Below are 12,288 nucleotides of genomic sequence, written 5' to 3'. Positions count from 1 at the left end.
GCTGAGTAGTACTCCATTCTGTAGATGTACCACAAGTTCTGTATCCATTTCTCTGGTGAATGACATCTGGGTTCTTTCCAGAATTTGGATACTATAAATAAGGCTGCTATGAGCATGGTTGAGCATGTGTACTTGTTATATTTTAGAGCAAATTTTGGATATATTCCCAGGAGTGAAATAGCTGAGTCTTCAGGTAGAACTGTGTCCAATTTTGGACGAAATATAATGTCAAATAGAGGATCAAGAATTGAAGGAAATATCATTCATAGGCTGCCTCAGCTAGAGATCCATCCCATATGCAGCCACCAAACCCAAGCACTATTGCTGATGCCAAGAAGTGGTTACTGGCAGAAACCATATATGGATGCCTTTTCAGAGGCTCTGCCAGAGTCATACAGATACAGCTCAGCATGCTTGCAGCTAACAATCGGACTGAACAAAGGGACCCAAAATGTAGATGCTAGAGAAAAGACTGAAGGAGTAGAAAGAGTTTACAACTTCATGGGAAGGACTGTCACAGGCCCACGCTTCCCGCTGCTAGGAACAGGCATGCAACAAACTAACAGCTTCTTCTGCGGATAACCTTTATTGAACAGCACTTTGAGCAGGGGGCTTCTTGAGCAGGAAACTTCTCTCCGGGCCTGGGACTCCCTACCGAGTTCTACTGTCTAGGGGACCTCTCATGCGCAGTCCCCCACGAGCGATCTCTCTGTCCAGTCTCTGTCCACGAGGGATCTCCCACAACCTCTCCTATTGGGCTTCTCTCCACGTGGTATCTCTCCGCCATCCCTCCACGTGGGGTCTCCCGCAATCTCTCCACTGTCTTCCTCTTCTCTTCTTCCTCTCTCACGTCGGGCAGAAAATGCACTGCTATATATGCCTAAGAGACTTGTGTTGCTACCTGATTGGTGCATCCTCCTGTAGCTCAATCACATTCCCCAGGGGTGGGCTGTGACTATGTGGTTGCCAAGTAACACGAGGGGAAAGGTTTTTGTAGGCTGAACAATGGGCGGGAAGCTGGCGCCATCTATTGGCGCCAATGGCTTCCTACAAAGGACAGCATTATCAACCCACCAAACCCTCCACACTTCTATGCACTAAAACACCAACTGTGTAGCACACATGAAGAGACCCATGGCTCCAGTTGCATATGTAGCAGAGGATAGCAGTGTCTGGTGTCAATGATAGAAGAGACCTTTGGTCTAGTGGGTGTGCGTTTTCCCAATGTAGAAGAATGCCAAGGCACTGAGGTGGAGAAGGTGATTGGGAGAGTGTGCACCTTTGTTGAGACAAGTTGAGGAGGAGGGGGCTATGGTGGGAAAGGGGATAATCTTTGAAATGAAAATACAGAGAGTATTCAATAAAATATTTCTTTTAAAAAACTTACCTAAGTCAAAGATAATGATATGGAAATATCCATAGAAGTCATGCACAGCCTAGAAGTTTGTCTGATTACAGCATCTAACATAGAAAGACATCAAGACAAATAAATGATTATATATTCCTTTGAACACACGTTAGAAAGGCCTTTATTTCTTCTAATATGATGAAATGTCTAGTAATATGTAGTCAGATAAATTGGGACATATTTATAAAATAAAATACATCTAAGTCAAAAAATCAAACAAAACATAGATGGATTCATGATATTAATTAAACTGGAAAATGCAGATAAAAGCCCTTTAAATTAGCTTCAGGCAATTCAAAGACACTAAGAAAAAAGTGAAACTCTTTTACTTGCCTAAAAGTTAGTTTTAGAAGGGGAAAAAAATTACAAATTTCATTTGGACAATAAGGAATGAAATAACATCTTTATTTGATGTTGTTGGGGCATTCAGCATATTAAGAGAATAGTCTTATTTATTAATATTCATGTTAACTTAAAATAGGTGATTTGATGTTTTTTAAATCACATTTGTGTAGTTATCTACTATACCAAACTTTGACATATAAAAAATGTAAAGTGGCTCTGTGAAGAAAAACCATTTTGACTTACATTTAATTCATCTTTCTGATCGACAATGTTATTGTGGTAGTAAAGTGGCAGTTGCCTCTATGGTCATATGTTTGTCAATTTTTGTACACGGACATTTTATAATGCATTGTTCTTTTATGAGGTTCCAGAAACCATCAATGTAGCAGGCACCATTACCCACAAAATAGAAAACATAACATTTAACCTGCCTGTAATGAGATTTCACAAGCACATTTAATTCACATACATAAACTTCAGAGAGAAAAGAGAATACTGCTCTCTAATAGTATTTTTCCCCTGGGAAAATAAAAAGGTCCCTATTGCTTTCTGTCACATATTTTCTTCTCAGATTCTCCTTTATGAAGTTAAAAATAAAAGAAGTGCTGAGTGGTGTATTAATTAGAAAATGCACTATACTTTCTCCATTAATAATCTTCAAACATTGCAAATGTGTTGTTTTTTAACCTATGTGACATAAAGGCTGCCAATCTCATAGGTAGTTCTAATGTAAACAATTTATTTTTATGAATACATCTTTATATGTAACAAAAATAACATAGTGATAAATTATACAAACATGAATGCAGGATATGATTCTATGTGAATTTAATTATTTTCCTCACAGAAATCTTACCTAATAAAAAAACCAAAAAAAAAAAAGTGACATTTTATTGACACAGTGAATTCAAACAAAAATGAATAGGCTTCTTAGTTAACTGACTATACTGGTTAAGAAGAGATAAATAACAGCACTTACAACCTAAATGATTTTGAAAATAAATAGAAAATAAAATTATCAAGAGCAAATTAAATATTTAGCCACATCAGAATAAATGAAATATTTAAGAATTATTTGTTAATATTTTGAAATCTAAAAGATTTATTTCTTAATCAATCCCTTCAAAATCCAGATTTCATCATAAAGTCATTTGAGAGAAGACAATGTAATATCACCAAGTTGTGTAAATACAAGAATATTTTTAAACGCTGGTATAAATTTACAAAACGTCATGTTGCATTTTAAATGTGCAGGATGCTGGTATTGAATTACCTAGGCAGCACTTCATTCTTCCTAATTCATATTTAATACATATCATCAATATAAGAAAAAAACTCTCAAATGTGCTAGAGCTGTGCAAACAAGGTTTCATTCCTCCTGTTTGCTAAGGTTCTTCCCTTGGCCACAGATTCCAGCATTTTGCTCTTGAGTCTCACACCATTCTGCATTCTGTAACTCCATGTGTGTCATGCAGTTATTTAAAATTATTGTCTTCTTTTCCCTGTATGCTCATAATTATACTTCTGTTCTCAGAGGACAAAGGTGTGTTCGGTGGAAGTGGTCGAGCAAATACTTTGAACAAATGATAACAGTAGACAGATGGGAGGTGCAGCCTCTGTGCAGTGCATTTGATGATCACCCCATCAAATCCCTGGTAAACAGTGAAATACTACTTTAACCTTGAGTGTCTGTCTCCTTCACTCCAAGCTCTTGTGACAAGGACCATCAACAGAGCATTGCAGGGGCCAACTGCTTTCATCTTTAAGCTGCATATTAAACTAATCCTTTTAGTTAAGATTAATCTTTAACAAACAAATTGATTCTGACAGTAGATCCTTATAATCAGTGAGCTTGTCAGACTTCATAGATAATAGTCTGACCTGTTTCAGGAAGAAATATTGTAAACATGGATTTTGTTTTCTTATTTTTAGGGTATTTAGAAAGTTAAATGTAACTGCAAACACTTTTTCAATTTAGGACATATATTCTTGGAGTCCTTGAGAGAAGACAACTGCATGGAAGAATCTGAAAGTAATAGGAAGTATAAGATGATGATGATGTAAAAGGAAAGACTTTAATCTGGCTTCTTAAGTTGTTTGTCATTGATAACTATAAAGATGCTATTGGCAAATTTCATCATCACTTTTATATTTGAATGTTGCAGTTAACATTTAAAAATTACTATAGATATTATTAATAAGTGTTTCAGTGCATGTCAACTATATGGAGGAGACAATAGAGAAAACCCGTTGGAGTTCTTTCTCTCCTACAATATAAGTAGTTGAGAAGAGGTTTGAAGCTTGATTGTTAGGTGAAGAAGAGAGTGAATTTACTTGGTGATTCAACTCACAATGCTCTGTTTCTCCTTAACTGAAAATAATTGTATGCAGTATCTTTATAAATCTATACACTGAGTTTAATGAATCTATAAAATAATCTGCTTTCCCCCCAAAAATATTACCTTATCTTTAGAAGATAAAATATAGACATTTGCTAAACATTGCTAAGGTAAATTAAAATTGCCCTAATACTATTTCAGGTTAAGACAGTTATTTCACTTAGCTATAATTAAATGATTAAAAACAAAGTTCTTTTAAAGAGCGGGAATCCATATTAAATAGCCTATGATGTTATATGTGTGCTACCTATGTATAGGAACACTCGGGAATGAATTGAGTAGTGCTAGATTGGAAAGGCTGAGTCATAACCATGCCTTCATTCACTCTGCTATTGACAGTGGATATAATTTGCTTTCTAATTTTTGCTACTTTGAACTGCATACAGTTCAATACTGTATTTTTAAATAAAAATTGTAGCCCATATAGTATGAGGTTCCTCAAAAAATTGGAAATATCTCTACTTAAAGATCCAGTAATACCACTGTTGAGAATATACCCAAATGTTTCTCCATCATGCCACAGAGATATAAGCTCCACTATGATCATAACAGCCTTATTTGACAGAACCAGAAGCTGAAAACAACCCAGATGCTTCAATAATAAAGAATGGATACAGAAAATGTGTATCATTACACAATATTACTCAGCTATTAAGAGTGAGGATATCCTGAGTTTTGCAGGAAAATAATGAAACTAGAAAATATTATCCTGAATGAGGTAACCCACACCAAAAAGGACAGGCATGTTATGTACACACAAAAGTTGGTATTAGAAATGTTTCCCAAAAACGTACAGAATAACAGGTCACAATTCACAGAACTCAAAAAGATCCAGATGCTGAAGGGCCCAAATGAAGATGCCTCAATCTCACTTGGGAATGAGGAAAATGCAATCACAAGCTGGGAGAAAGGAAAAGACCGGTGAAACCTTTGTTAGAAATGGCACAGGGGGTCAAGAAAAGGGGAACATGATCTGGGATTGAGTGGTAGGAAGGGACTAAAGCTGTGAGAATCAGCAGAAAGAATGGAAATAAGCGACTTCAGGAGACAAGATGTTGGGAGGATACTCCAGAATGTACCAAAGATCCTCAGAGATACAGGCCGGGTGAGAAGATGTTCTGACGAGCCAGGGGGCAGAGAGATCTCTGCTGAACACGCAGAAAGTGAGCCCTTTCCCTGCTTAATCCAGGGAACCAGGAACCCGGCATTGGGCTCTCAGTTCCCAGCCAGAAGCTTTTGGGTGCAGAACAGGCACTCAGACAAACCAACACCAGGAACAGAAGAGATCCAGAGAGAAGGTATTCCAACTATCCAGGTGGCAGATAGATCTATGCCGAGCCCACAAAAAGTGAGCCCCTGCTCTGCATGATCCAGAGAACCAGGAAACCTGCATTGGACCCATTGTTTCCAGCCAGCAGCTTTTCTGTGCAGATCAGGCACTCAGACCATCACCCACAAGGAACAGCAGAGCATCAGGGACATAGGCCAGGTACAAGGGAAAGGGGAGAACAAATCACTGAAAACAAGATGGCAAGAGGAAAGCAAAAGAATGTACCCCAGGGAAACCAAGACAACCAGGCAACACTAGAACCCAGCGCTCTCATCGCAGCAAACAGCAGAATGCCAAACACTGCAGAAAAAGAAGACTCAGACCCGAAATCCTACCTCAAGATGATGGTAGGGATCCTAAAACAAGAATGGGAGGAAAAGCATAAAGAATTAGAAGTTTTTAAAGAAGAAACAATAAAAACACTCAAAGAACTCAAAGAACTTGAAGAAAACAGAACCAAAAAGATGAAGGGATGGAAGAGGGAATTTAAAATGGAAATAGACATAATACAGGAATCATTAAAAGAGACAACCCCAGAGGTAGAAATCCTATAAAAGAAATCAGGAGTCACAGATGCAAGAATTTCCAAAAGATTACAAGAGATGGAAGAGAGAATCTTGGGGGCTAAAGACAACATTGAAAACATAGACAAAACAGTCAGAGAAGATGCAAAAAACCAAAAAGCTCCTAACCCAAATTGTCCAGGAGATCCAGGACTCAATGAGATGATCAAACCTAAAAATAATAGGAATAGAAGAGGGCAAAGAATATCAACTAAGAGGCACAGTAAATATCTTCAACAAAATTGTAGAAGAAAACTTTCCTACCCTTAAGAATGAGATGACCACAAGCATAAAAGAAGCCTACAGAACTTCAAAGAGCTTGGTCCAGAAAAGAAATTACTTCAGACACATAATAGTTGAAACACTAAGTGACCAAAGCAAAGAAAGAATACTAAAAGCAGTAAAGGGAAAAGGTCATGTAACAAATAAGGGCAGACCAATCAGAATCACACCCAATTTCTTAACAGGGACTATGAAAGCTAGAAGAGCCTGGACAGACATCATGCAGACCCTGAGAGAGCACAAGTGCCAGCCCAAGCTGCTATACCCAGAAAATTATCAATCACCATAGATGGAGAGACAAACATATTCCAAGAAAAAACAAAATTTACACAATATCTGACCACAAACCAAACACTACAACAAATTACAGGTAGAAATCCCAATACAATGAGGGGAACTACATCCTAGTAAAAACAACAAAACTCCTAAGAAAGAAAATCAAAAAAAGAAAGACACACAGGCACAATTTAACCTACAAAAGCAATAATAGCAGGAAACAGAAACAACTATTCCTTGATATCTATTAACATAAATGGATTCAACTCCCCAGTAAAAAGATATAGGCTATCGAACTGGATACATAAACAAAACCCAGCATTTTGCTGCATATAGGAAACACATCTCAGAGACAAAGACAGATACTATCTCAGAGTAAATTGTTGAAATATAAACTTCCAAGCAAACAGCCCCCATAAGCAAGCTGGAGTGTTATATTCGATATTCTAGTATCGAATAAAGTAAATATCCAACCAAAAGTTATCAAAAAAGATAAGGAAGGACACTTTTTACTCATTACAGGGGAAATCTGTCAGGAGAAATTCTCAATCCTTGACATATATGCTACAAATACAAAAAAACCCATATTCATCGAACAAACCCTACTAAAGCTCAAAAAAAAAAAAAATACATTTCACCCCACACAATAACAGTGGAAGACTTTAATACCCCACTCTCACCAATGGACAGATCATGGAAACAGAAACTGAAAAAGGATGCATTGAAACTAGCACAAACTATGAACCTACTGGAATTAATAGATATCTACAGAACATATCATTCTAAAACAAAAGAATACACCTTCTTCTCAGCACCTCATGGCACCTTTTCGAAAATTGACCACATAATTGGACACACAATGAGCCTCAGTTGATATGAGAAGATAGAAATTCTTCCATGCATCCTTTCATATGACCATGTTTTTAGGCTGATCTTTAACAACAACAAAAACAACAAAAAGCCCATATACACATAAAAACTAAACAATGCTCTACTACAAAATAGCATGGTCAAAGAAGAAAGAAAGAAAGAAAGAAATTAAGTATTTTTAGAATTCTATGAAAATGAAAACACTACGTGCCCAAACCTGTGGGATACAATGAAATTAGTACTGAGAGGAAAACTCATAGCTCTGAGTGCTTCCAATGAGAAACTGAAGAGAGCATACATGATCAACCTGACAGAACAGTTGAAACCTCTAGAAGAAAAGGAAGCAGATACACCCAAGGGGAATAGACTGCAAGAAATAATCAAACTTATGGCAGAAATAGACCAAATAGAAACAAAAAGAACAATTGAAAGAATCAACAAAACCAAGAGCTGGTTCTTTGAGAAAATTAACAAGATTGATAAACCTTTACCAAGACTAACTAGGGGGAAAAGAGAGAGTATCTGAATTAACAAAATCAGAAAGAAAGTGGAGAAATAACGACTGAAACTGATGAAATTCAAGAAATCATCAGATCCTATTACAAAAGCCTATACTCAAAAAAGTTGGAAAATCTGGACAAAATGGATGGATTCCTAGACAGATACCATATACTAAAGTTATAAAGGACCAGGTAAACCATCTAAATAATCCCCTAACACCTAAAGAAATAGAAGAAGTCATCAAAAGCCTCCCAACCAAAAAAAGTCCAGGTCCAGAGTGGTCCAGTGCAGAATTTTATGAGACAATTATTGACTACCTGATAACAATACTCTCCAAACTATTCCACAAAATAGAATCAGATGGAACACTACCTAACACATTTTTAGAGGCTACATTAACCCTCGTTCCTAAACCACACAAAGACCCTACAAGGAAAGCAAACTTCCTCCAATCTCCCTTATGAACATTTATGAAAAATACTCCACAAAATGTTTGCAAACCAAATCCAAGAACAAATAAAAATGATTCACCATAATCAAGTAAGCTTCAACTCTGGGATGTAGGGATGGTTTAATATATGGAAAGACATCAAAGTAATCAATCCACCATATTAAAAAAAACTTTAAGAAAGAAACCATATGGTCATCTCACTAGATGCTGAGAAAGCATTTGAGAAAATGTAAAACACATTCATTTTAAAACATTTGGAAATAAGTGGAACCCAAGGCCCATATCTAGACATAATAAAAACAATATAGAGCAAACCAACAGTCAACATCAAACTTAACACTGGAAAACTTGAAGCAATTCAACTAAAATCAGGGACTTGACAAGGCTGCCCAGTCTCCCCCTACCTGCTCAACATATTACTCAAAGTCCTGGCCAGAGCAATTAGACAGCAAAAGGAAATCAAAGGGATACAAATTGGAATGGAAGAAGTAAAAACATCACTATTTGCAAATGACATGATAGTGTACTTAAGTGACCCCACAAATTCCATAAGAGAACTCCTACAACTGATAAGGAAGTTCAGCAGTGGCTGGATATAAGATTAACTCACACAAATCAGTAGCCTTCCTCTACTCAAAGGACCAATCTGTGGAGAAAGAAATAAGAGAAAAGATACCCTACAAAATAGTCACAAAAAATATGAAATACCTTGGTGTGACTGTAACTAAGGAAGTGAAGGACCTGTATGACAAGAACTTCTAACCTCTAAAGAAGGAAATAGAGGAATATTTCAGAAATTGGAAGGATCTCCCATGCTCATGGATTGGAAGGATCAAAATTTTAAAAATGGCCATCTTACCAAAAGCAGTCTACAGATTCAATGCAATCCCCATCAAAATTCCAACGCAATTCTTCATTGAGTTGGAAAGAGCAATGTGCAATTTCATCTGGAATAACAAAAGACCTAGAATAGCAAAATCCATGCTCAACAATAAGAAAACATCTGCGGGAATCACTATCCCTGACCTCAAGTTATATTACAAGGCAATTGTGCTAAAAACTGCATGGGACGGTAACAGATATAGGCAGGAGGATCAATGAAATAGAACAGAAGATAAAGAAATGAGCCCTTATGTATATGGTCACCTGATTTTTGACAAAGGAGCTGTAAACATTCATTGGATAAATGACAGCCTCTTCAACAAATGGTGTTGGTCGAACTGGCACTCAGCATGCAGACGAGTGAAAATAGACCCTTTCTTATCTCCTTGTACTAAGATCAAGGGCAAGTGAATCAAAGATCTCCACTTTAAACAAGGTACACTGAAACTATTATATGAGATGGTAAGGAAAACCTTAGAACACATAGGCATAGGAGAAAATTACCTGAACAGAAATACAATGGCTCATTCTCTAAGGTCAAAGATTGACAAATGGGACTTAATGAGACTGCAAAGTTTCTGTAAGGCTAAGGACACTGTCAAGAAAACAAAATGGCAGCCACCAGAGTGGGAAAAGATCTTAACCAACCCCACATCAGATAGAGACATAATATCCAAGATATACAAAGAATTCAAAAAGCTATACACCAGATACTTAAACAACCCTATTAAAGGTACAGAACTAAACAAAATGTTCTCAATTAAGGAATATCAAATGGCTGTGAAACACCTAAGGAAGTGTTCCATATTCTTAGCCGTCAGGGAAATGCAAATTAAAACAACCCTGAGATTCTACCTCACACCAGTCAGATTGACCAAGATCCAAAACTCAGACGACATCAGATGTTGGCGAGGATGTGGTGAAAGAGGAACACTTTTTCAATGTTGGTAGGGTTGTAAACTGATACAACCACTCTGGAAATCAGTCTGACAATTCCTCAGAAAATTGGACATAGTACTACCTGAAGATTCAGCTATTCCACTTCTGGGCATATACACCAGAGACACTCCAATATACAACAAAGACACATGTACCACAATGTTCATAGTAGCTTTATTTATAATAGCCAGAAGCTGGAAAGAATCCAGGTGTCTTTCGGTAGATGAGTTGATACAAACATTGTGGTACATTACCTATCAGTAGAACTTACCTATCAGAAACAATGACTTTACGAAATTTTTAAGAAAATTGATGCATCTAGAGAATATCATTTTGAGTGACATAACCCAGTCACAGAGGAACATACATAATATTCAGTCACTGATAATGGGATACTAACCCCAGAAAGCTCTGAATACCCCAAAAACTACTCACAGACTGTGTGAAGTCTAGAAAAAAAGAAAAGAAAAAACCATTATGCTCAATCGTTATACACCAAGAAAACTTTGACTAATTCCAGGTTACATCCTGTTTTACATGTACTTTATGCTAATTGTTACTAGTAAGACCTATATGCACACTATCAATCCTTTGGGGGGAAAAAATCCAAGCACTGACAAAAATATATTTGTTTACTTTTATGCAAAAATGCTTAAAATTTGTACTTTTTTATTTTTTTAATAAAGTTGTTAAAAAAGAGTGTATTATAAAAATTATCTTGAAAACTGAGTTGCAGGTTTAAACACAGATTCATTTTTTAGATGTTTACAGTCCTCCCTTGCCATTTTACCCAGAAGTCTCTCAAGACATTTGGAATCCTCTGATGACTATTCTTAATTTCTAGCTTAACTATAACAGGAATTAACTAAAGCTTAAGTAGCTCTGTACATCTATGAGCAATTTTTTCTTAATGAAATATTTGAAGTGGAAAAAAATGAAATATTACCTAAAATAACCTATTTTCCAAAAACATTAATTTTATTTTTTCTTTCTAAATATATGCATATTTGGGTGGTGCCTTCATAATACCTTAATTTCAGCAGTGGAGAGAGAGAAGCAGAAGAATCTCTGAGTTGGAGGTAATAAATTTTAAGGACAGCCAGGATTACACAGAGTAAATGTGTCCTTAGTCATCAGTGAAATATAGATTAAAAAACTGTGAGTTTCCTCTTATACTAGTCAGAATAGTAAAGGTCAAACCTCAAGTGACAGCACATGCTGGTGAGAATGTAGAGCAAGGGGAACACTCCTCCATTGATGGTGGGATTGCAAATTTGTATAACCTCTCTCAAACTGAATATTGGAATCTCAGAAAACTGGGAAGAGTTCTTCCTCAAAATCCATCTATATCACGTCCGGGCATACACTCAAAAGATGTCCTACCATAACACAAGGACACTTGTTCAACCATGTTCAGTTATATTTGTAATAGCCAGAAACTGAAAACAACCAAGATTCCTGTCCACCAGAGAATAGATAAAGGATTTCAATATATTTCCACAATAAGTAGTAGTCAGCTATTAAATACAAAGAACATATTGAAATTTGCAAGCAAGTAGATGGAAAAACAAAATATCATCACTAGTGAGGTAACCCAGAACCAGAAATAAACACATGATATCTACTCACTTATGAGTCGATATTAGCCATAAAGTATAAGTTAACCATGCTACAATCCACAGACACAATGAATCTATGGAGTTAGGAGGACACAAAGGAGAATGTTTGAATCTCTCTCACAAGGAAAATAAAAGAAACATCAGAAGTACAGGGAGGGATGGAACTGTAGTGGGCATTATGTGTGGAGAGGGGCAGAGCAGGAAGAGAGAATGGAGGTCTATTGGGCCTACATCTCTAATGGAAGACATTAGACTGAAGAGGTTTAAGGGAGTCTATGGTAGTAACTCAAACTGTGGATAGGAACCCTAAAGTGGCCTCCTCTGTTAACCAGGCAGGTCTTCCAGTGAAGGGAAGGAATCCCAACCCAGCATCAATTCTTCGGCCCAAATTTTGTCCTGCCTACATAATGTACAGGGATAAAG

The sequence above is a fragment of the Micromys minutus genome (genome assembly GCF_963924665.1).
Source record: "Micromys minutus genome assembly, chromosome: 1".
Classification (NCBI taxonomy): domain Eukaryota; kingdom Metazoa; phylum Chordata; class Mammalia; order Rodentia; family Muridae; genus Micromys; species Micromys minutus.
The sequence above is the reverse complement of the archived record's forward strand: the minus strand, read 5'-3'. Positions refer to the sequence as shown.